Source organism: Dendrobates tinctorius, unplaced genomic scaffold, assembly GCF_039654945.1.
Source record: "Dendrobates tinctorius isolate UK_male_01 unplaced genomic scaffold, ASM3965494v1 ptg000008l, whole genome shotgun sequence".
In the NCBI taxonomy this organism is placed as follows: domain Eukaryota; kingdom Metazoa; phylum Chordata; class Amphibia; order Anura; family Dendrobatidae; genus Dendrobates; species Dendrobates tinctorius.
This window is the reverse complement of record NW_027361676.1, coordinates 80,209,263-80,236,367: the sequence shown is the minus strand read 5'-3', so window position 1 is coordinate 80,236,367 and position 27,105 is coordinate 80,209,263.

Below are 27,105 nucleotides of genomic sequence, written 5' to 3'. Positions count from 1 at the left end.
AATCTCTGCACACACTTTTGGACACTGGATGGACACTTTTGGATTGTGTGAGGCCCACTGATATCTGAGCGCTATGTGACAGGCTCGATGGCACAGCTGTGAGCAAAGTGACTAGAGGATAAGGGAGATTTTGAATCTCTGCACACACTTTTGGACACTGGATGGACACTTTTGGATTGTGTGAGGCCCACTGATATCTGAGCGCTATGTGACAGGCTCGATGGCACAGCTGTGACCAAAGTGACTAGAGGATAAGGGAGATTTTGAATCTCTGCACACACTTTTGGACACTGGATGGACACTTTTGGATTGTGTGAGGCCCACTGATATCTGAGCGTTATGTGACAGGCTCGATGGCACAGCTGTGACCAAAGTGACTAGAGGATAAGGGAGATTTTGAATCTCTGCACACACTTTTGGACAATGGATGGACACTTTTGGATTGTGTGAGGCCCACTGATATCTGAGCGCTATGTGACAGGCTCGATGGCACAGCTGTGACCAAAGTGACTAGAGGATAAGGGAGATTGTGAATCTCTGCACACACTTTTGGACACTGGATGGACACTTTTGGATTGTGTGAGGCCCACTGATATCTGAGCGCTATGTGACAGGCTCGATGGCACAGCTGTGACCAAAGTGACTAGAGGATAAGGGAGATTGTGAATCTCTGCACATTCTTTTGGACACTGGACACTTTTGGATTGTGTGAGGCCCACTGATATCTGAGCGCTATGTGACAGGCTCGATGGCACAGCTGTGACCAAAGTGACTAGAGGATAAGGGAGATTTTGAATCTCTGCACACACTTTTGGACACTGGACACTTTTGGATTGTGTGAGGCCCACTGATATCTAAGCGCTATGTGACAGGCTCGATGGCACAGCTGTGACCAAAGTGACTAGAGGATAAGGGAGATTTTGAATCTCTGCACACACTTTTGGACACTGGATGGACACTTTTGGATTGTGTGAGGCCCACTGATATCTGAGCGCTATGTGACAGGCTCGATGGCACAGCTGTGACCAAAGTGACTAGAGGATAAGGGAGATTTTGAATCTCTGCACACACTTTTGGACACTGGATGGACACTTTTGGAATGTGTGAGGCCCACTGATATCTGAGCGCTATGTGACAGGCTCGATGGCACAGCTGTGACCAAAGTGACTAGAGGATAAGGGAGATTGTGAATCTCTGCACACTCTTTTGGACACTGGACACTTTTGGATTGTGTGAGACCCACTGATATCTGAGCGCTATGTGACAGGCTCGATGGCACAGCTGTGACCAAAGTGACTAGAGGATAAGGGAGATTTTGAATCTCTGCACACACTTTTGGACACTGGACACTTTTGGATTGTGTGAGGCCCACTGATATCTGAGCGCTATGTGACAGGCTCGATGGCACAGCTGTGACCAAAGTGTCTAGAGGATAAGGGAGATTTTGAATCTCTGCACACACTTTTGGACACTGGATGGACACTTTTGGATTGTGTGAGGCCCACTGATATCTGAGCGCTATGTGACAGGCTCGATGGCACAGCTGTGAGCAAAGTGACTAGAGGATAAGGGAGATTTTGAATCTCTGCACACACTTTTGGACACTGGATGGACACTTTTGGATTGTGTGAGGCCCACTGATATCTGAGCGCTATGTGACAGGCTCGATGGCACAGCTGTGACCAAAGTGACTAGAGGATAAGGGAGATTTTGAATCTCTGCTCACACTTTTGGACACTGGATGGACACTTTTGGATTGTGTGAGGCCCACTGATATCTGAGCGTTATGTGACAGGCTCGATGGCACAGCTGTGACCAAAGTGACTAGAGGATAAGGGAGATTTTGAATCTCTGCACACACTTTTGGACAATGGATGGACACTTTTGGATTGTGTGAGGCCCACTGATATCTGAGCGCTATGTGACAGGCTCGATGGCACAGCTGTGACCAAAGTGACTAGAGGATAAGGGAGATTGTGAATCTCTGCACACACTTTTGGACACTGGATGGACACTTTTGGATTGTGTGAGGCCCACTGATATCTGAGCGCTATGTGACAGGCTCGATGGCACAGCTGTGACCAAAGTGACTAGAGGATAAGGGAGATTGTGAATCTCTGCACATTCTTTTGGACACTGGACACTTTTGGATTGTGTGAGGCCCACTGATATCTGAGCGCTATGTGACAGGCTCGATGGCACAGCTGTGACCAAAGTGACTAGAGGATAAGGGAGATTTTGAATCTCTGCACACACTTTTGGACACTGGACACTTTTGGATTGTGTGAGGCCCACTGATATCTAAGCGCTATGTGACAGGCTCGATGGCACAGCTGTGACCAAAGTGACTAGAGGATAAGGGAGATTTTGAATCTCTGCACACACTTTTGGACACTGGATGGACACTTTTGGATTGTGTGAGGCCCACTGATATCTGAGCGCTATGTGACAGGCTCGATGGCACAGCTGTGACCAAAGTGACTAGAGGATAAGGGAGATTTTGAATCTCTGCACACACTTTTGGACACTGGACACTTTTGGATTGTGTGAGGCCCACTGATATCTGAGCGCTATGTGACAGGCTCGATGGCACAGCTGTGACCAAAGTGACTAGAGGATAAGGGAGATTTTGAATCTCTGCACACACTTTTGGACACTGGACACTTTTGGATTGTGTGAGACCCACTGATATCTGAGCGCTATGTGACAGGCTCGATGGCACAGCTGTGACCAAAGTGACTAGAGGATAAGGGAGATTTTGAATCTCTGCACACACTTTTGGACACTGGATGGACACTTTTGGATTGTGTGAGGCCCACTGATATCTGAGCGCTATGTGACAGGCTCGATGGCACAGCTGTGACCAAAGTGACTAGAGGATAAGGGAGATTTTGAATCTCTGCACACACTTTTGGACACTGGATGGACACTTTTGGATTGTGTGAGGCCCACTGATATCTGAGCGCTATGTGACAGGCTCGATGGCACAGCTGTGACCAAAGTGACTAGAGGATAAGGGAGATTTTGAATCTCTGCACACACTTTTGGACACTGGACACTTTTGGATTGTGTGAGGCCCACTGATATCTGAGCGCTATGTGACAGGCTCGATGGCACAGCTGTGACCAAAGTGACTAGAGGATAAGGGAGATTGTGAATCTCTGCACACTCTTTTGGACACTGGACACTTTTGGATTGTGTGAGGCCCACTGATATCTGAGCGCTATGTGACAGGCTCGATGGCACAGCTGTGACCAAAGTGACTAGAGGATAAGGGAGATTTTGAATCTCTGCACACACTTTTGGACACTGGACACTTTTGGATTATGTGAGGCCCACTGATATCTGAGCGCTATGTGACAGGCTCGATGGCACAGCTGTGACCAAAGTGACTAGAGGATAAGGGAGATTTTGAATCTCTGCACACACTTTTGGACACTGGATGGACACTTTTGGATTGTGTGAGGCCCACTGATATCTGAGCGCTATGTGACAGGCTCGATGGCACAGCTGTGAGCAAAGTGACTAGAGGATAAGGGAGATTTTGAATCTCTGCACACACTTTTGGACACTGGATGGACACTTTTGGATTGTGTGAGGCCCACTGATATCTGAGCGTTATGTGACAGGCTCGATGGCACAGCTGTGACCAAAGTGACTAGAGGATAAGGGAGATTTTGAATCTCTGCACACACTTTTGGACACTGGATGGACACTTTTGGATTGTGTGAGGCCCACTGATATCTGAGCGCTATGTGACAGGCTCGATGGCACAGCTGTGACCAAAGTGACTAGAGGATAAGGGAAATTTTGAATCTCTGCACACACTTTTAGACACTGGACACTTTTGGATTGTGTGAGGCCCACTGATATCTGAGCGCTATGTGACAGGCTCGATGGCACAGCTGTGACCAAAGTGACTAGAGGATAAGGGAGATTTTGAATCTCTGCACACACTTTTGGACACTGGATGGACACTTTTCGAGTGTGTGAGGCCCACTGATATCTGAGCGCTATGTGACAGGCTCGATGGCACAGCTGTGACCAAAGTGACTAGAGGATAAGGGAGATTTTGAATCTCTGCACACACTTTTGGACACTGGATGGACACTTTTGGATTGTGTGAGGCCCACTGATATCTGAGCGCTATGTGACAGACTCGATGGCACAGCTGTGACCAAAGTGACTAGAGGATAAGGAAGATTTTGAATCTCTGCACACACTTTTGGACACTGGACACTTTTGGATTGTGTGAGGCCTACTGATATCTGAGCGCTATGTGACAGGCTCGATGGCACAGCTGTGACCAAAGTGACTTGAGGATAAGGGAGATTTTGAATCTCTGCACACACTTTTGGACACTGGATGGACACTTTTGGATTGTGTGAGGCCCACTGATATATGAGCGCTATGTGACAGGCTCGATGGCACAGCTGTGACCAAAGTGACTAGAGGATAAGGGAGATTTTGAATCTCTGCACACACTTTTGGACACTGGATGGACACTTTTGGATTGTGTGAGGCCCACTGATATCTGAGCGCTATGTGACAGGCTCGATGGCACAGCTGTGACCAAAGTGACTAGAGGATAAGGGAGATTTTGAATCTCTGCACACACTTTTGGACACTGGATGGACACTTTTGGATTGTGTGAGGCCCACTGATATCTGAGCGCTATGTGACAGGCTCGATGGCACAGCTGTGACCAAAGTGACTTGAGGATAAGGGAGATTTTGAATCTCTGCACACACTTTTGGACACTGGATGGACACTTTTGGATTGTGTGAGGCCCACTGATATCTGAGCGCTATGTGACAGGCTCGATGGCACAGCTGTGACCAAAGTGACTAGAGGATAAGGGAGATTTTGAATCTCTGCACACACTTTTGGACACTGGACACTTTTGGATTGTGTGAGGCCCACTGATATCTGAGCGCTATGTGACAGGCTCGATGGGACAGCTGTGACCAAAGTGACTAGAGGATAAGGGAGATTGTGAATCTCTGCACACACTTTTGGACACTGGACACTTTTGGATTGTGTGAGGCCCACTGATATCTGAGCGCTATGTGACAGGCTCGATGGCACAGCTGTGACCAAAGTGACTAGAGGATAAGGGAGATTTTGAATATCTGCACACACTTTTGGACACTGGATGGACACTTTTGGATTGTGTGAGGCCCACTGATATCTGAGCGCTACGTGACAGGCTCGATGGCACAGCTGTGACCAAAGTGACTAGAGGATAAGGGAGATTTTGAATCTCTGCACACACTTTTGGACACTGGATGGACACTTTTGGATTGTGTGAGGCCCACTGATATCTGAGCGCTATGTGACAGGCTCGATGGCACAGCTGTGACCAAAGTGACTAGAGGATAAGGGAGATTTTGAATCTCTGCACACACTTTTGGACACTGGACACTTTTGGATTGTGTGAGGCCCACTGATATCTGAGCGCTATGTGACAGGCTCGATGGCACAGCTGTGACCAAAGTGACTAGAGGATAAGGGAGATTTTGAATCTCTGCACACACTTTTGGACACTGGATGGACACTTTTGGATTGTGTGAGGCCCACTGATATCTGAGCGCTATGTGACAGGCTCGATGGCACAGCTGTGACCAAAGTGACTAGAGGATAAGGGAGATTTTGAATCTCTGCACACACTTTTGGACACTGGATGGACACTTTTGGATTGTGTGAGGCCCACTGATATCTGAGCGCAATGTGACAGGCTCGATGGCACAGCTGTGACCAAAGTGACTAGAGGATAAGGGAGATTTTGAATCTCTGCACACACTTTTGGACACTGGACACTTTTGGATTGTGTGAGGCCCACTGATATCTGAGCACTATGTGACAGGCTCGATGGCACAGCTGTGACCAAAGTGACTAGAGGATAAGGGAGATTGTGAATGTCTGCACACTCTTTTGGACACTGGACACTTTTGGATTGTGTGAGGCCCACTGATATCTTAGCGCTATGTGACAGGCTCGATGGCACAGCTGTGACCAAAGTTACTAGAGGATAAGGGAGATTTTGAATCTCTGCACACACTTTTGGACACTGGATGTACACTTTTGGATTGTGTGAGGCCCACTGATATCTGAGCGCTTTGTGACAGGCTCGATGGCACAGCTGTGACCAAAGTGACTAGAAGATAAGGCAGATTTTGAATCTCTGCACACACTTTTGGACACTGGATGGACACTTTTGGATTGTGTGAGGCCCACTGATATCTGAGCGCTATGTGACAGGCTCGATGGCACAGCTGTGACCAAAGTGACTAGAGGATAAGGGAGATTTTGAATCTCTGCACACACTTTTGGACACTGGATGGACACTTTTGGATTGTGTGAGGCCCACTGATATCTGAGCGCTATGTGACAGGATCGATGGCACAGCTGTGACCAAAGTGACTAGAGGATAAGGGAGATTTTGAATCTCTGCACACACTTTTGGACACTGGATGGACACTTTTGGATTGTGAGAGGCCCACTGATATCTGAGCGCTATGTGACAGGCTCGATGGCACAGCTGTGACCAAAGTGACTAGAGGATAAGGGAGATTTTGAATCTCTGCACACACTTTTGGACGCTGGATGGACACTTTTGGATTGTGTGAGGCCCACTGATATCTGAGCGCTATGTGACAGGCTCGATGGCACAGCTGTGACCAAATTGACTAGAGGATAAGGGAGATTTTGAATCTCTGCACACACTTTTGGACACTGGACACTTTTGGATTGTGTGAGGCCCACTGATATCTGAGCGCTATGTGACAGGCTCGATGGCACAGCTGTGACCAAAGTGACTAGAGGATAAGGGAGATTGTGAATCTCTGCACACTCTTTTGGACACTGGACACTTTTGGATTGTGTGAGGCCCACTGATATCTGAGCGCTATGTGACAGGCTCGATGGCACAGCTGTGACCAAAGTGACTAGAGGATAAGGGAGATTTTGAATCTCTGCACACACTTTTGGACACTGGACACTTTTGGATTGTGTGAGGCCCACTGATATCTGAGCGCTATGTGACAGGCTCGATGGCACAGCTGTGACCAAAGTGACTAGAGGATAAGGGAGATTTTGAATCTCTGCACACACTTTTGGACACTGGATGGACACTTTTGGATTGTGTGAGGCCCACTGATATCTGAGCGCTATGTGACAGGCTCGATGGCACAGCTGTGAGCAAAGTGACTAGAGGATAAGGGAGATTTTGAATCTCTGCACACACTTTTGGACACTGGATGGACACTTTTGGATTGTGTGAGGCCCACTGATATCTGAGCGCTATGTGACAGGCTCGATGGCACAGCTGTGACCAAAGTGACTAGAGGATAAGGGAGATTGTGAATCTCTGCACACACTTTTGGACACTGGATGGACACTTTTGGATTGTGTGAGGCCCACTGATATCTGAGCGCTATGTGACAGGCTCGATGGCACAGCTGTGACCAAAGTGACTAGAGGATAAGGGAAATTTTGAATCTCTGCACACACTTTTAGACACTGGACACTTTTGGATTGTGTGAGGCCCACTGATATCTGAGCGCTATGTGACAGGCTCGATGGCACAGCTGTGACCAAAGTGACTAGAGGATAAGGGAGATTTTGAATCTCTGCACACACTTTTGGACACTGGATGGACACTTTTGGATTGTGTGAGGCCCACTGATATCTGAGCGCTATGTGACAGGCTCGATGGCACAGCTGTGACCAAAGTGACTAGAGGATAAGGGAGATTTTGAATCTCTGCACACACTTTTGGACACTGGATGGACACTTTTGGATTGTGTGAGGCCCACTGATATCTGAGCGCTATGTGACAGGCTCGATGGCACAGCTGTGACCAAAGTGACTAGAGGATAAGGGAGATTGTGAATCTCTGCACACTCTTTTGGACACTGGACACTTTTGGATTGTGTGAGGCCCACTGATATCTGAGCGCTATGTGACAGGCTCGATGGCACAGCTGTGACCAAAGTGACTAGAGGATAAGGGAGATTTTGAATCTCTGCACACACTTTTGGACACTGGACACTTTTGGATTGTGTGAGGCCCACTGATATCTGAGCGCTATGTGACAGGCTCGATGGCACAGCTGTGACCAAAGTGTCTAGAGGATAAGGGAGATTTTGAATCTCTGCACACACTTTTGGACACTGGATGGACACTTTTGGATTGTGTGAGGCCCACTGATATCTGAGCGCTATGTGACAGGCTCGATGGCACAGCTGTGAGCAAAGTCACTAGAGGATAAGGGAGATTTTGAATCTCTGCACACACTTTTGGACACTGGACACTTTTGGATTGTGTGAGGCCCACTGATATCTGAGCGCTATGTGACAGGCTCGATGGCACAGCTGTGACCAAAGTGACTAGAGGATAAGGGAGATTTTGAATCTCTGCACACACTTTTGGACACTGGATGGACACTTTTGGATTGTGTGAGGCCCACTGATATCTGAGCGCTATATGACAGGCTCGATGGCACAGCTGTGACCAAAGTGACTAGAGGATAAGGGAGATTTTGAATCTCTGCACACACTTTTGGACACTGGACTCTTTTGGATTGTGTGAGGCCCACTGATATCTGAGCGCTATGTGACAGGCTCGATGGCACAGCTGTGACCAAAGTGACTAGAGGATAAGGGAGATTTTGAATCTCTGCACACACTTTTGGACACTGGATGGACACTTTTGGATTGTGTGAGGCCCACTGATATCTGAGCGCTATGTGACAGGATCGATGGCACAGCTGTGACCAAAGTGACTAGAGGATAAGGGAGATTTTGAATCTCTGCACACACTTTTGGACACTGGACACTTTTGGATTGTGTGAGGCCCACTGATATCTAAGCGCTATGTGACAGGCTCGATGGCACAGCTGTGACCAAAGTGACTAGAGGATAAGGGAGATTTTGAATCTCTGCACACACTTTTGGACACTGGATGGACACTTTTGGATTGTGTGAGGCCCACTGATATCTGAGCGCTTTGTGACAGGCTCGATGGCACAGCTGTGACCAAAGTGACTAGAGGATAAGGGAGATTGTGAATCTCTGCACACTCTTTTGGACACTGGACACTTTTGGATTGTGTGAGGCCCACTGATATCTGAGCGCTATGTGACAGGCTCGATGGCACAGCTGTGACCAAAGTGACTAGAGGATAAGGGAGATTTTGAATCTCTGCACACACTTTTGGACACTGGACACTTTTGGATTGTGTGAGGCCCACTGATATCTGAGCGCTATGTGACAGGCTCGATGGCACAGCTGTGACCAAAGTGACTAGAGGATAAGGGAGATTTTGAATCTCTGCACACACTTTTGGACACTGGACACTTTTGGATTGTGTGAGGCCCACTGATATCTGAGCGCTATGTGACAGGCTCGATGGCACAGCTGTGACCAAAGTGACTAGAGGATAAGGGAGATTTTGAATCTTTGCACACACTTTTGGACACTGGATGGACACTTTTGGATTGTGTGAGGCCCACTGATATCTGAGCGCTATGTGACAGGCTCGATGGCACAGCTGTGACCAAAGTGACTAGAGGATAAGGGAGATTTTGAATCTCTGCACACACTTTTGGACACTGGATGGACACTTTTGGATTGTGTGAGGCCCACTGATATCTGAGCGCTATGTGACAGGCTCGATGGCACAGCTGTGACCAAATTGACTAGAGGATAAGGGAGATTTTGAATCTCTGCACACACTTTTGGACACTTGATGGACACTTTTGGATTGTGTGAGGCCCACTGATATCTGAGCGCTATGTGACAGGCTCGATGGCACAGCTGTGACCAAAGTGACTAGAGGATAAGGGAGATTTTGAATCTCTGCACTCACTTTTGGACACTGGACACTTTTGGATTGTGTGAGGCCCACTGATATCTGAGCGCTATGTGACAGGCTCGATGGCACAGCTGTGACCAAAGTGACTAGAGGATAAGGGAGATTGTGAATCTCTGCACACTCTTTTGGACACTGGACACTTTTGGATTGTGTGAGGCCCACTGATATCTGAGCGCTATGTGACAGGCTCGATGGCACAGCTGTGACCAAAGTGACTAGAGGATAAGGGAGATTTTGAATCTCTGAACACACTTTTGGACACTGGACACTTTTGGATTGTGTGAGGCCCACTGATATCTAACCGCTATGTGACAGGCTCGATGGCACAGCTGTGACCAAAGTGACTAGAGGATAAGGGAGATTTTGAATCTCTGCACACACTTTTGGACACTGGATGGACACTTTTGGATTGTGTGAGGCCCACTGATATCTGAGCGCTATGTGACAGGCTCGATGGCACAGCTGTGACCAAAGTGACTAGAGGATAAGGGAGATTTTGAATCTCTGCACACACTTTTGGACACTGGACACTTTTGGATTGTGTGAGGCCCACTGATATCTGAGCGCTATATGACAGGCTCGATGTCACAGCTGTGACCAAAGTGACTAGAGGATAAGGGAGATTTTGAATCTCTGCACACACTTTTGGACACTGGACACTTTTGGATTGTGTGTGGCCCACTGATATCTGAGCGCTATGTGACAGGCTCGATGGCACAGCTGTGACCAAAGTGACTAGAGGATAAGGGAGATTTTGAATCTCTGCACACACTTTTGGACACTGGATGGACACTTTTGGATTGTGTGATGCCCACTGATATCTGAGCGCTATGTGACAGGCTCGATGGCACAGCTGTGACCAAAGTGACTAGAGGATAAGGGAGATTTTGAATCTCTGCACACACTTTTGGACACTGGATGGACACTTTTGGATTGTGTGAGGCCCACTGATATCTGAGCGCTATGTGACAGGCTCGATGGCACAGCTGTGACCAAAGTGACTAGAGGATAAGGGAGATTTTGAATCTCTGCACACACTTTTGGACACTGGACACTTTTGGATTGTGTGAGGCCCACTGATATCTGAGCGCTATGTGAGAGGCTCGATGGCACAGCTGTGACCAAAGTGACTAGAGGATAAGGGAGATTGTGAATCTCTGCACACTCTTTTGGACACTGGACACTTTTGGATTGTGTGAGGCCCACTGATATCTGAGCGCTATGTGACAGGCTCGATGGCACAGCTGTGACCAAAGTGACTAGAGGATAAGGGAGATTTTGAATCTCTGCACACACTTTTGGACACTGGACACTTTTGGATTGTGTGAGGCCCACTGATATCTGAGCGCTATGTGACAGGCTCGATGGCACAGCTGTGACCAAAGTGACTAGAGGATAAGGGAGATTTTGAATCTCTGCACACACTTTTGGACACTGGATGGACACTTTTGGATTGTGTGAGGCCCACTGATATCTGAGCGCTATGTGACAGGCTCGATGGCACAGCTGTGACCAAAGTGACTAGAGGATAAGGGAGATTTTGAATCTCTGCACACACTTTTGGACACTGGACACTTTTGGATTGTGTGAGGCCCACTGATATCTGAGCGCTATGTGACAGGCTCGATGGCACAGCTGTGACCAAAGTGACTAGAGGATAAGGGAGATTGTGAATCTCTGCACACTCTTTTGGACACTGGACACTTTTGGATTGTGTGAGGCCCACTGATATCTGAGCGCTATGTGACAGGCTCGATGGCACAGCTGTGACCAAAGTGACTAGAGGATAAGGGAGATTTTGAATCTCTGCACACACTTTTGGACACTGGATGGACACTTTTGGATTGTGTGAGGCCCACTGATATCTTAGCGCTATGTGACAGGCTCGATGGCACAGCTGTGACCAAAGTGTCTAGAGGATAAGGGAGATTTTGAATCTCTGCACACACTTTTGGACACTGGATGGACACTTTTGGACTGTGTGAGGCCCACTGATATCTGAGCGCTATGTGACAGGCTCGATGGCACAGCTGTGAGCAAAGTGACTAGAGGATAAGGGAGATTTTGAATCTCTGCACACACTTTTGGACACTGGATGGACACTTTTGGATTGTGTGAGGCCCACTGATATCTGAGCGCTATGTGACAGGCTCGATGGCACAGCTGTGACCAAAGTGACTAGAGGATAAGGGAGATTGTGAATCTCTGCACACACTTTTGGACACTGGATGGACACTTTTGGATTGTGTGAGGCCCACTGATATCTGAGCGCTATGTGACAGGCTCGATGGCACAGCTGTGACCAAAGTGACTAGAGGATAAGGGAAATTTTGAATCTCTGCACACACTTTTAGACACTGGACACTTTTGGATTGTGTGAGGCCCACTGATATCTGAGCGCTATGTGACAGGCTCGATGGCACAGCTGTGACCAAAGTGACTAGAGGATAAGGGAGATTTTGAATCTCTGCACACACTTTTGGACACTGGATGGACACTTTTGGATTGTGTGAGGCCCACTGATATCTGAGCGCTATGTGACAGGCTCGATGGCACAGCTGTGACCAAAGTGACTAGAGGATAAGGGAGATTTTGAATCTCTGCACACACTTTTGGACACTGGATGGACACTTTTGGATTGTGTGAGGCCCACTGATATCTGAGCGCTATGTGACAGGCTCGATGGCACAGCTGTGACCAAAGTGACTAGAGGATAAGGGAGATTGTGAATCTCTGCACACTCTTTTGGACACTGGACACTTTTGGATTGTGTGAGGCCCACTGTTATCTGAGCGCTATGTGACAGGCTCGATGGCACAGCTGTGACCAAAGTGACTAGAGGATAAGGGAGATTTTGAATCTCTGCACACACTTTTGGACACTGGACACTTTTGGATTGTGTGAGGCCCACTGATATCTGAGCGCTATGTGACAGGCTCGATGGCACAGCTGTGACCAAAGTGTCTAGAGGATAAGGGAGATTTTGAATCTCTGCACACACTTTTGGACACTGGATGGACACTTTTGGATTGTGTGAGGCCCACTGATATCTGAGCGCTATGTGACAGGCTCGATGGCACAGCTGTGAGCAAAGTCACTAGAGGATAAGGGAGATTTTGAATCTCTGCACACACTTTTGGACACTGGACACTTTTGGATTGTGTGAGGCCCACTGATATCTGAGCGCTATGTGACAGGCTCGATGGCACAGCTGTGACCAAAGTGACTAGAGGATAAGGGAGATTTTGAATCTCTGCACACACTTTTGGACACTGGATGGACACTTTTGGATTGTGTGAGGCCCACTGATATCTGAGCGCTATATGACAGGCTCGATGGCACAGCTGTGACCAAAGTGACTAGAGGATAAGGGAGATTTTGAATCTCTGCACACACTTTTGGACACTGGACTCTTTTGGATTGTGTGAGGCCCACTGATATCTGAGCGCTATGTGACAGGCTCGATGGCACAGCTGTGACCAAAGTGACTAGAGGATAAGGGAGATTTTGAATCTCTGCACACACTTTTGGACACTGGATGGACACTTTTGGATTGTGTGAGGCCCACTGATATCTGAGCGCTATGTGACAGGATCGATGGCACAGCTGTGACCAAAGTGACTAGAGGATAAGGGAGATTTTGAATCTCTGCACACACTTTTGGACACTGGACACTTTTGGATTGTGTGAGGCCCACTGATATCTAAGCGCTATGTGACAGGCTCGATGGCACAGCTGTGACCAAAGTGACTAGAGGATAAGGGAGATTTTGAATCTCTGCACACACTTTTGGACACTGGATGGACACTTTTGGATTGTGTGAGGCCCACTGATATCTGAGCGCTTTGTGACAGGCTCGATGGCACAGCTGTGACCAAAGTGACTAGAGGATAAGGGAGATTGTGAATCTCTGCACACTCTTTTGGACACTGGACACTTTTGGATTGTGTGAGGCCCACTGATATCTGAGCGCTATGTGACAGGCTCGATGGCACAGCTGTGACCAAAGTGACTAGAGGATAAGGGAGATTTTGAATCTCTGCACACACTTTTGGACACTGGACACTTTTGGATTGTGTGAGGCCCACTGATATCTGAGCGCTATGTGACAGGCTCGATGGCACAGCTGTGACCAAAGTGACTAGAGGATAAGGGAGATTTTGAATCTCTGCACACACTTTTGGACACTGGACACTTTTGGATTGTGTGAGGCCCACTGATATCTGAGCGCTATGTGACAGGCTCGATGGCACAGCTGTGACCAAAGTGACTAGAGGATAAGGGAGATTTTGAATCTTTGCACACACTTTTGGACACTGGATGGACACTTTTGGATTGTGTGAGGCCCACTGATATCTGAGCGCTATGTGACAGGCTCGATGGCACAGCTGTGACCAAAGTGACTAGAGGATAAGGGAGATTTTGAATCTCTGCACACACTTTTGGACACTGGATGGACACTTTTGGATTGTGTGAGGCCCACTGATATCTGAGCGCTATGTGACAGGCTCGATGGCACAGCTGTGACCAAATTGACTAGAGGATAAGGGAGATTTTGAATCTCTGCACACACTTTTGGACACTGGATGGACACTTTTGGATTGTGTGAGGCCCACTGATATCTGAGCGCTATGTGACAGGCTCGATGGCACAGCTGTGACCAAAGTGACTAGAGGATAAGGGAGATTTTGAATCTCTGCACTCACTTTTGGACACTGGACACTTTTGGATTGTGTGAGGCCCACTGATATCTGAGCGCTATGTGACAGGCTCGATGGCACAGCTGTGACCAAAGTGACTAGAGGATAAGGGAGATTGTGAATCTCTGCACACTCTTTTGGACACTGGACACTTTTGGATTGTGTGAGGCCCACTGATATCTGAGCGCTATGTGACAGGCTCGATGGCACAGCTGTGACCAAAGTGACTAGAGGATAAGGGAGATTTTGAATCTCTGAACACACTTTTGGACACTGGACACTTTTGGATTGTGTGAGGCCCACTGATATCTAACCGCTATGTGACAGGCTCGATGGCACAGCTGTGACCAAAGTGACTAGAGGATAAGGGAGATTTTGAATCTCTGCACACACTTTTGGACACTGGATGGACACTTTTGGATTGTGTGAGGCCCACTGATATCTGAGCGCTATGTGACAGGCTCGATGGCACAGCTGTGACCAAAGTGACTAGAGGATAAGGGAGATTTTGAATCTCTGCACACACTTTTGGACACTGGACACTTTTGGATTGTGTGAGGCCCACTGATATCTGAGCGCTATATGACAGGCTCGATGGCACAGCTGTGACCAAAGTCACTAGAGGATAAGGGAGATTTTGAATCTCTGCACACACTTTTGGACACTGGACACTTTTGGATTGTGTGTGGCCCACTGATATCTGAGCGCTATGTGACAGGCTCGATGGCACAGCTGTGACCAAAGTGACTAGAGGATAAGGGAGATTTTGAATCTCTGCACACACTTTTGGACACTGGATGGACACTTTTGGATTGTGTGATGCCCACTGATATCTGAGCGCTATGTGACAGGCTCGATGGCACAGCTGTGACCAAAGTGACTAGAGGATAAGGGAGATTTTGAATCTCTGCACACACTTTTGGACACTGGATGGACACTTTTGGATTGTGTGAGGCCCACTGATATCTGAGCGCTATGTGACAGGCTCGATGGCACAGCTGTGACCAAAGTGACTAGAGGATAAGGGAGATTTTGAATCTCTGCACACACTTTTGGACACTGGACACTTTTGGATTGTGTGAGGCCCACTGATATCTGAGCGCTATGTGAGAGGCTCGATGGCACAGCTGTGACCAAAGTGACTAGAGGATAAGGGAGATTGTGAATCTCTGCACACTCTTTTGGACACTGGACACTTTTGGATTGTGTGAGGCCCACTGATATCTGAGCGCTATGTGACAGGCTCGATGGCACAGCTGTGACCAAAGTGACTAGAGGATAAGGGAGATTTTGAATCTCTGCACACACTTTTGGACACTGGACACTTTTGGATTGTGTGAGGCCCACTGATATCTGAGCGCTATGTGACAGGCTCGATGGCACAGCTGTGACCAAAGTGTCTAGAGGATAAGGGAGATTTTGAATCTCTGCACACACTTTTGGACACTGGATGGACACTTTTGGATTGTGTGAGGCCCACTGATATCTGAGCGCTATGTGACAGGCTCGATGGCACAGCTGTGAGCAAAGTGACTAGATGATAAGGGAGATTTTGAATCTCTGCACACACTTTTGGACACTGGATGGACACTTTTGGATTATGTGAGGCCCACTGATATCTGAGCGCTATGTGACAGGCTCGATGGCACAGCTGTGACCAAAGTGACTAGAGGATAAGGGAGATTTTGAATCTCTGCACACACTTTTGGACACTGGATGGACACTTTTGGATTGTGTGAGGCCCACTGATATCTGAGCGCTATGTGACAGGCTCGATGGCACAGCTGTGAGCAAAGTGACTAGAGGATAAGGGAGATTTTGAATCTCTGCACACACTTTTGGACACTGGATGGACACTTTTGGATTGTGTGAGGCCCACTGATATCTGAGCGTTATGTGACAGGCTCGATGGCACAGCTGTGACCAAAGTGACTAGAGGATAAGGGAGATTTTGAATCTCTGCACACACTTTTGGACACTGGATGGACACTTTTGGATTGTGTGAGGCCCACTGATATCTGAGCGCTATGTGACAGGCTCGATGGCACAGCTGTGACCAAAGTGACTAGAGGATAAGGGAAATTTTGAATCTCTGCACACACTTTTAGACACTGGACACTTTTGGATTGTGTGAGGCCCACTGATATCTGAGCGCTATGTGACAGGCTCGATGGCACAGCTGTGACCAAAGTGACTAGAGGATAAGGGAGATTTTGAATCTCTGCACACACTTTTGGACACTGGATGGACACTTTTGGATTGTGTGAGGCCCACTGATATCTGAGCGCTATGTGACAGGCTCGATGGCACAGCTGTGACCAAAGTGACTAGAGGATAAGGGAGATTTTGAATCTCTGCACACACTTTTGTACACTGGATGGACACTTTTGGATTGTGTGAGGCCCACTGATATCTGAGCGCTATGTGACAGACTCGATGGCACAGCTGTCACCAAAGTGACTAGAGGATAAGGGAGATTTTGAATCTCTGCACACACTTTTGGACACTGGACACTTTTGGATTGTGTGAGGCCCACTGATATCTGAGCGCTATGTGACAGGCTCGATGGCACAGCTGTGACCAAAGTGACTAGAGGATAAGGGAGATTTTGAATCTCTGCACACACTTTTGGACACTGGATGGACACTTTTGGATTGTGTGAGGCCCACTGATATCTGAGCGCTATGTGACAGGCTCGATGGCACAGCTGTGACCAAAGTGACTAGAGGATAAGGGAGATTTTGAATCTCTGCACACACTTTTGGACACTGGATGGACACTTTTGGATTGTGTGAGGCCCACTGATATCTGAGCGCTATGTGACAGGCTCGATGGCACAGCTGTGACCAAAGTGACTAGAGGATAAGGGAGATTTTGAATCTCTGCACACACTTTTGGACACTGGATGGACACTTTTGGATTGTGTGAGGCCCACTGATATCTGAGCGCTATGTGACAGGCTCGATGGCACAGCTGTGACCAAAGTGACTAGAGGATAAGGGAGATTTTGAATCTCTGCACACACTTTTGGACACTGGATGGACACTTTTGGATTGTGTGAGGCCCACTGATATCTGAGCGCTATGTGACAGGCTCGATGGCAAAGCTGTGACCAAGTGACTAGAGGATAAGGGAGATTTTGAATCTCTGCACACACTTTTGGACACTGGACACTTTTGGATTGTGTGAGGCCCACTGATATCTGAGCGCTACGTGACAGGCTCGATGGGACAGCTGTGACCAAAGTGACTAGAGGATAAGGGAGATTGTGAATCTCTGCACACACTTTTGGACACTGGACACTTTTGGATTGTGTGAGGCCCACTGATATCTGAGCGCTATGTGACAGGCTCGATGGCACAGCTGTGACCAAAGTGACTAGAGGATAAGGGAGATTTTGAATCTCTGCACACACTTTTGGACACTGGATGGACACTTTTGGATTGTGTGAGGCCCACTGATATCTGAGCGCTATGTGACAGGCTCGATGGCACAGCTGTGACCAAAGTGACTAGAGGATAAGGGAGATTTTGAATCTCTGCACACACTTTTGGACACTGGATGGACACTTTTGGATTGTGTGAGGCCCACTGATATCTGAGCGCTATGTGACAGGCTCAATGGCACAGCTGTGACCAAAGTGACTAGAGGATAAGGGAGATTTTGAATCTCTGCACACACTTTTGGACACTGGACACTTTTGGATTGTGTGAGGCCCACTGATATCTGAGCACTATGTGACAGGCTCGATGGCACAGCTGTGACCAAAGTGACTAGAGGATAAGGGAGATTGTGAATCTCTGCACACTCTTTTGGACACTGGACACTTTTGGATTGTGTGAGGCCCACTGATATCTGAGCGCTATGTGACAGGCTCGATGGCACAGCTGTGACCAAAGTGACTAGAGGATAAGGGAGATTTTGAATCTCTGCACACACTTTTGGACACTGGATGGACACTTTTGGATTGTGTGAGGCCCACTGATATCTGAGCGCTTTGTGACAGGCTCGATGGCACAGCTGTGACCAAAGTGACTAGAGGATAAGGGAGATTTTGAATCTCTGCACACACTTTTGGACACTGGATGGACACTTTTGGATTGTGTGAGGCCCACTGATATCTGAGCGCTATGTGACAGGCTCGATGGCACAGCTGTGACCAAAGTGACTAGAGGATAAGGGAGATTTTGAATCTCTGCACACACTTTTGGACACTGGATGGACACTTTTGGATTGTGTGAGGCCCACTGATATCTGAGCGCTATGTGACAGGATCGATGGCACAGCTGTGACCAAAGTGACTAGAGGATAAGGGAGATTTTGAATCTCTGCACACACTTTTGGACACTGGATGGACACTTTTGGATTGTGTGAGGCCCACTGATATCTAAGCGCTATGTGACAGGCTCGATGGCACAGCTGTGACCAAAGTGACTAGAGGATAAGGGAGATTTTGAATCTCTGCACACACTTTTGGACACTGGATGGACACTTTTGGATTGTGTGAGGCCCACTGATATCTGAGCGCTATGTGACAGACTCGATGGCACAGCTGTCACCAAAGTGACTAGAGGATAAGGGAGATTTTGAATCTCTGCACACACTTTTGGACACTGGACACTTTTGGATTGTGTGAGGCCCACTGATATCTGAGCGCTATGTGACAGGCTCGATGGCACAGCTGTGACCAAAGTGACTAGAGGATAAGGGAGATTTTGAATCTCTGCACACACTTTTGGACACTGGATGGACACTTTTGGATTGTGTGAGGCCCACTGATATCTGAGCGCTATGTGACAGGCTCGATGGCACAGCTGTGACCAAAGTGACTAGAGGATAAGGGAGATTTTGAATCTCTGCACACACTTTTGGACACTGGATGGACACTTTTGGATTGTGTGAGGCCCACTGATATCTGAGCGCTATGTGACAGGCTCGATGGCACAGCTGTGACCAAAGTGACTAGAGGATAAGGGAGATTTTGAATCTCTGCACACACTTTTGGACACTGGATGGACACTTTTGGATTGTGTGAGGCCCACTGATATCTGAGCGCTATGTGACAGGCTCGATGGCACAGCTGTGACCAAAGTGACTAGAGGATAAGGGAGATTTTGAATCTCTGCACACACTTTTGGACACTGGATGGACACTTTTGGATTGTGTGAGGCCCACTGATATCTGAGCGCTATGTGACAGGCTCGATGGCAAAGCTGTGACCAAGTGACTAGAGGATAAGGGAGATTTTGAATCTCTGCACACACTTTTGGACACTGGACACTTTTGGATTGTGTGAGGCCCACTGATATCTGAGCGCTACGTGACAGGCTCGATGGGACAGCTGTGACCAAAGTGACTAGAGGATAAGGGAGATTGTGAATCTCTGCACACACTTTTGGACACTGGACACTTTTGGATTGTGTGAGGCCCACTGATATCTGAGCGCTATGTGACAGGCTCGATGGCACAGCTGTGACCAAAGTGACTAGAGGATAAGGGAGATTTTGAATATCTGCACACACTTTTGGACACTGGATGGACACTTTTGGATTGTGTGAGGCCCACTGATATCTGAGCGCTACGTGACAGGCTCGATGGCACAGCTGTGACCAAAGTGACTAGAGGATAAGGGAGATTTTGAATCTCTGCACACACTTTTGGACACTGGATGGACACTTTTGGATTGTGTGAGGCCCACTGATATCTGAGCGCTATGTGACAGGCTCGATGGCACAGCTGTGACCAAAGTGACTAGAGGATAAGGGAGATTTTGAATCTCTGCACACACTTTTGGACACTGGACACTTTTGGATTGTGTGAGGCCCACTGATATCTGAGCGCTATGTGACAGGCTCGATGGCACAGCTGTGACCAAAGTGACTAGAGGATAAGGGAGATTTTGAATCTCTGCACACACTTTTGGACACTGGATGGACACTTTTGGATTGTGTGAGGCCCACTGATATCTGAGCGCTATGTGACAGGCTCGATGGCACAGCTGTGACCAAAGTGACTAGAGGATAAGGGAGATTTTGAATCTCTGCACACACTTTTGGACACTGGATGGACACTTTTGGATTGTGTGAGGCCCACTGATATCTGAGCGCTATGTGACAGGCTCAATGGCACAGCTGTGACCAAAGTGACTAGAGGATAAGGGAGATTTTGAATCTCTGCACACACTTTTGGACACTGGACACTTTTGGATTGTGTGAGGCCCACTGATATCTGAGCACTATGTGACAGGCTCGATGGCACAGCTGTGACCAAAGTGACTAGAGGATAAGGGAGATTGTGAATCTCTGCACACTCTTTTGGACACTGGACACTTTTGGATTGTGTGAGGCCCACTGATATCTGAGCGCTATGTGACAGGCTCGATGGCACAGCTGTGACCAAAGTGACTAGAGGTTAAGGGAGATTTTGAATCTCTGCACACACTTTTGGACACTGGATGGACACTTTTGGATTGTGTGAGGCCCACTGATATCTGAGCGCTTTGTGACAGGCTCGATGGCACAGCTGTGACCAAAGTGACTAGAGGATAAGGGAGATTTTGAATCTCTGCACACACTTTTGGACACTGGATGGACACTTTTGGATTGTGTGAGGCCCACTGATATCTGAGCGCTATGTGACAGGCTCGATGGCACAGCTGTGACCAAAGTGACTAGAGGATAAGGGAGATTTTGAATCTCTGCACACACTTTTGGACACTGGATGGACACTTTTGGATTGTGTGAGGCCCACTGATATCTGAGCGCTATGTGACAGGATCGATGGCACAGCTGTGACCAAAGTGACTAGAGGATAAGGGATATTTTGAATCTCTGCACACACTTTTGGACACTGGATGGACACTTTTGGATTGTGTGAGGCCCACTGATATCTAAGCGCTATGTGACAGGCTCGATGGCACAGCTGTGACCAAAGTGACTAGAGGATAAGGGAGATTTTGAATCTCTGCACACACTTTTGGACACTGGATGGACACTTTTGGATTGTGTGAGGCCCACTGATATCTGAGCGCTATGTGACAGGCTCGATGGCACAGCTGTGACCAAATTGACTAGAGGATAAGGGAGATTTTGAATCTCTGCACACACTTTTGGACACTGGACACTTTTGGATTGTGTGAGGCCCACTGATATCTGAGCGCTATGTGACAGGCTCGATGGCACAGCTGTGACCAAAGTGACTAGAGGATAAGGGAGATTGTGAATCTCTGCACACTCTTTTGGACACTGGACACTTTTGGATTGTGTGAGGCCCACTGATATCTGAGCGCTATGTGACAGGCTCGATGGCACAGCTGTGACCAAAGTGACTAGAGGATAAGGGAGATTTTGAATCTCTGCACACACTTTTGGACACTGGACACTTTTGGATTGTGTGAGGCCCACTGATATCTGAGCGCTATGTGACAGGCTCGATGGCACAGCTGTGACCAAAGTGTCTAGAGGATAAGGGAGATTTTGAATCTCTGCACACACTTTTGGACACTGGATGGACACTTTTGGATTGTGTGAGGCCCACTGATATCTGAGCGCTATGTGACAGGCTTGATGGCACAGCTGTGAGCAAAGTGACTAGAGGATAAGGGAGATTTTGAATCTCTGCACACACTTTTGGACACTGGATGGACACTTTTGGATTGTGTGAGGCCCACTGATATCTGAGCGTTATGTGACAGGCTCGATGGCACAGCTGTGACCAAAGTGACTAGAGGATAAGGGAGATTGTGAATCTCTGCACACACTTTTGGACAATGGATGGACACTTTTGGATTGTGTGAGGCCCACTGATATCTGAGCGCTATGTGACAGGCTCGATGGCACAGCTGTGACCAAAGTGACTAGAGGATAAGGGAGATTGTGAATCTCTGCACACACTTTTGGACACTGGATGGACACTTTTGGATTGTGTGAGGCCCACTGATATCTGAGCGCTATGTGACAGGCTCGATGGCACAGCTGTGACCAAAGTGACTAGAGGATAAGGGAAATTTTGAATCTCTGCACACACTTTTAGACACTGGACACTTTTGGATTGTGTGAGGCCCACTGATATCTGAGCGCTATGTGACAGGCTCGATGGCACAGCTGTGACCAAAGTGACTAGAGGATAAGGGAGATTTTGAATCTCTGCACACACTTTTGGACACTGGATGGACACTTTTGGATTGTGTGAGGCCCACTGATATCTGAGCGCTATGTGACAGGCTCGATGGCACAGCTGTGACCAAAGTGACTAGAGGATAAGGGAGATTTTGAATCTCTGCACACACTTTTGGACACTGGATGGACACTTTTGGATTGTGTGAGGCCCACTGATATCTGAGCGCTATGTGACAGGCTCGATGGCACAGCTGTGACCAAAGTGACTAGAGGATAAGGGAGATTGTGAATCTCTGCACACTCTTTTGGACACTGGACACTTTTGGATTGTGTGAGGCCCACTGATATCTGAGCGCTATGTGACAGGCTCGATGGCACAGCTGTGACCAAAGTGACTAGAGGATAAGGGAGATTTTGAATCTCTGCACACACTTTTGGACACTGGACACTTTTGGATTGTGTGAGGCCCACTGATATCTGAGCGCTATGTGACAGGCTCGATGGCACAGCTGTGACCAAAGTGTCTAGAGGATAAGGGAAATTTTGAATCTCTGCACACACTTTTGGACACTGGATGGACACTTTTGGATTGTGTGAGGCCCACTGATATCTGAGCGCTATGTGACAGGCTCGATGGCACAGCTGTGAGCAAAGTGACTAGAGGATAAGGGAGATTTTGAATCTCTGCACACACTTTTGGACACTGGATGGACACTTTTGGATTGTGTGAGGCCCACTGATATCTGAGCGCTATGTGACAGGCTCGATGGCACAGCTGTGACCAAAGTGACTAGAGGATAAGGGAGATTTTGAATCTCTGCACACACTTTTGGACACTGGATGGACACTTTTGGATTGTGTGAGGCCCACTGATATCTGAGCGTTATGTGACAGGCTCGATGGCACAGCTGTGACCAAAGTGACTAGAGGATAAGGGAGATTTTGAATCTCTGCACACACTTTTGGACAATGGATGGACACTTTTGGATTGTGTGAGGCCCACTGATATCTGAGCGCTATGTGACAGGCTCGATGGCACAGCTGTGACCAAAGTGACTAGAGGATAAGGGAGATTGTGAATCTCTGCACACTCTTTTGGACACTGGACACTTTTGGATTGTGTGAGGCCCACTGATATCTGAGCGCTATGTGACAGGCTCGATGGCACAGCTGTGACCAAAGTGACTAGAGGATAAGGGAGATTTTGAATCTCTGCACACACTTTTGGACACTGGACACTTTTGGATTGTGTGAGGCCCACTGATATCTGAGCGCTATGTGACAGGCTCGATGGCACAGCTGTGACCAAAGTGTCTAGAGGATAAGGGAGATTTTGAATCTCTGCACACACTTTTGGACACTGGATGGACACTTTTGGATTGTGTGAGGCCCACTGATATCTGAGCGCTATGTGACAGGCTCGATGGCACAGCTGTGAGCAAAGTGACTAGATGATAAGGGAGATTTTGAATCTCTGCACACACTTTTGGACACTGGATGGACACTTTTGGATTATGTGAGGCCCACTGATATCTGAGCGCTATGTGACAGGCTCGATGGCACAGCTGTGACCAAAGTGACTAGAGGATAAGGGAGATTTTGAATCTCTGCACACACTTTTGGACACTGGATGGACACTTTTGGATTGTGTGAGGCCCACTGATATCTGAGCGCTATGTGACAGGCTCGATGGCACAGCTGTGAGCAAAGTGACTAGAGGATAAGGGAGATTTTGAATCTCTGCACACACTTTTGGACACTGGATGGACACTTTTGGATTGTGTGAGGCCCACTGATATCTGAGCGTTATGTGACAGGCTCGATGGCACAGCTGTGACCAAAGTGACTAGAGGATAAGGGAGATTTTGAATCTCTGCACACACTTTTGGACACTGGATGGACACTTTTGGATTGTGTGAGGCCCACTGATATCTGAGCGCTATGTGACAGGCTCGATGGCACAGCTGTGACCAAAGTGACTAGAGGATAAGGGAAATTTTGAATCTCTGCACACACTTTTAGACACTGGACACTTTTGGATTGTGTGAGGCCCACTGATATCTGAGCGCTATGTGACAGGCTCGATGGCACAGCTGTGACCAAAGTGACTAGAGGATAAGGGAGATTTTGAATCTCTGCACACACTTTTGGACACTGGATGGACACTTTTGGATTGTGTGAGGCCCACTGATATCTGAGCGCTATGTGACAGGCTCGATGGCACAGCTGTGACCAAAGTGACTAGAGGATAAGGGAGATTTTGAATCTCTGCACACACTTTTGTACACTGGATGGACACTTTTGGATTGTGTGAGGCCCACTGATATCTGAGCGCTATGTGACAGACTCGATGGCACAGCTGTCACCAAAGTGACTAGAGGATAAGGGAGATTTTGAATCTCTGCACACACTTTTGGACACTGGACACTTTTGGATTGTGTGAGGCCCACTGATATCTGAGCGCTATGTGACAGGCTCGATGGCACAGCTGTGACCAAAGTGACTAGAGGATAAGGAAGATTTTGAATCTCTGCACACACTTTTGGACACTGGATGGACACTTTTGGATTGTGTGAGGCCCACTGATATCTGAGCGCTATGTGACAGGCTCGATGGCACAGCTGTGACCAAAGTGACTAGAGGATAAGGGAGATTTTGAATCTCTGCACACACTTTTGGACACTGGATGGACACTTTTGGATTGTGTGAGGCCCACTGATATCTGAGCGCTATGTGACAGGCTCGATGGCACAGCTGTGACCAAAGTGACTAGAGGATAAGGGAGATTTTGAATCTCTGCACACACTTTTGGACACTGGATGGACACTTTTGGATTGTGTGAGGCCCACTGATATCTGAGCGCTATGTGACAGGCTCGATGGCACAGCTGTGACCAAAGTGACTAGAGGATAAGGGAGATTTTGAATCTCTGCACACACTTTTGGACACTGGATGGACACTTTTGGATTGTGTGAGGCCCACTGATATCTGAGCGCTATGTGACAGGCTCGATGGCACAGCTGTGACCAAAGTGACTAGAGGATAAGGGAGATTTTGAATCTCTGCACACACTTTTGGACACTGGACACTTTTGGATTGTGTGAGGCCCACTGATATCTGAGCGCTATGTGACAGGCTCGATGGCACAGCTGTGACCAAAGTGACTAGAGGATAAGGGAGATTTTGAATCTCTGCACACACTTTTGGACACTGGATGGACACTTTTGGATTGTGTGAGGCCCACTGATATCTGAGCGCTATGTGACAGGCTCGATGGCACAGCTGTGACCAAAGTGACTAGAGGATAAGGGAGATTTTGAATCTCTGCACACACTTTTGGACACTGGATGGACACTTTTGGATTGTGTGAGGCCCACTGATATCTGAGCGTTATGTGACAGGCTCGATGGCACAGCTGTGACCAAAGTGACTAGAGGATAAGGGAGATTTTGAATCTCTGCACACACTTTTGGACAATGGATGGACACTTTTGGATTGTGTGAGGCCCACTGATATCTGAGCGCTATGTGACAGGCTCGATGGCACAGCTGTGACCAAAGTGACTAGAGGATAAGGGAGATTGTGAATCTCTGCACACTCTTTTGGACACTGGACACTTTTGGATTGTGTGAGGCCCACTGATATCTGAGCGCTATGTGACAGGCTCGATGGCACAGCTGTGACCAAAGTGACTAGAGGATAAGGGAGATTTTGAATCTCTGCACACACTTTTGGACACTGGACACTTTTGGATTGTGTGAGGCCCACTGATATCTGAGCGCTATGTGACAGGCTCGATGGCACAGCTGTGACCAAAGTGTCTAGAGGATAAGGGAGATTTTGAATCTCTGCACACACTTTTGGACACTGGATGGACACTTTTGGATTGTGTGAGGCCCACTGATATCTGAGCGCTATGTGACAGGCTCGATGGCACAGCTGTGAGCAAAGTGACTAGATGATAAGGGAGATTTTGAATCTCTGCACACACTTTTGGACACTGGATGGACACTTTTGGATTATGTGAGGCCCACTGATATCTGAGCGCTATGTGACAGGCTCGATGGCACAGCTGTGACCAAAGTGACTAGAGGATAAGGGAGATTTTGAATCTCTGCACACACTTTTGGACACTGGATGGACACTTTTGGATTGTGTGAGGCCCACTGATATCTGAGCGCTATGTGACAGGCTCGATGGCACAGCTGTGAGCAAAGTGACTAGAGGATAAGGGAGATTTTGAATCTCTGCACACACTTTTGGACACTGGATGGACACTTTTGGATTGTGTGAGGCCCACTGATATCTGAGCGTTATGTGACAGGCTCGATGGCACAGCTGTGACCAAAGTGACTAGAGGATAAGGGAGATTTTGAATCTCTGCACACACTTTTGGACACTGGATGGACACT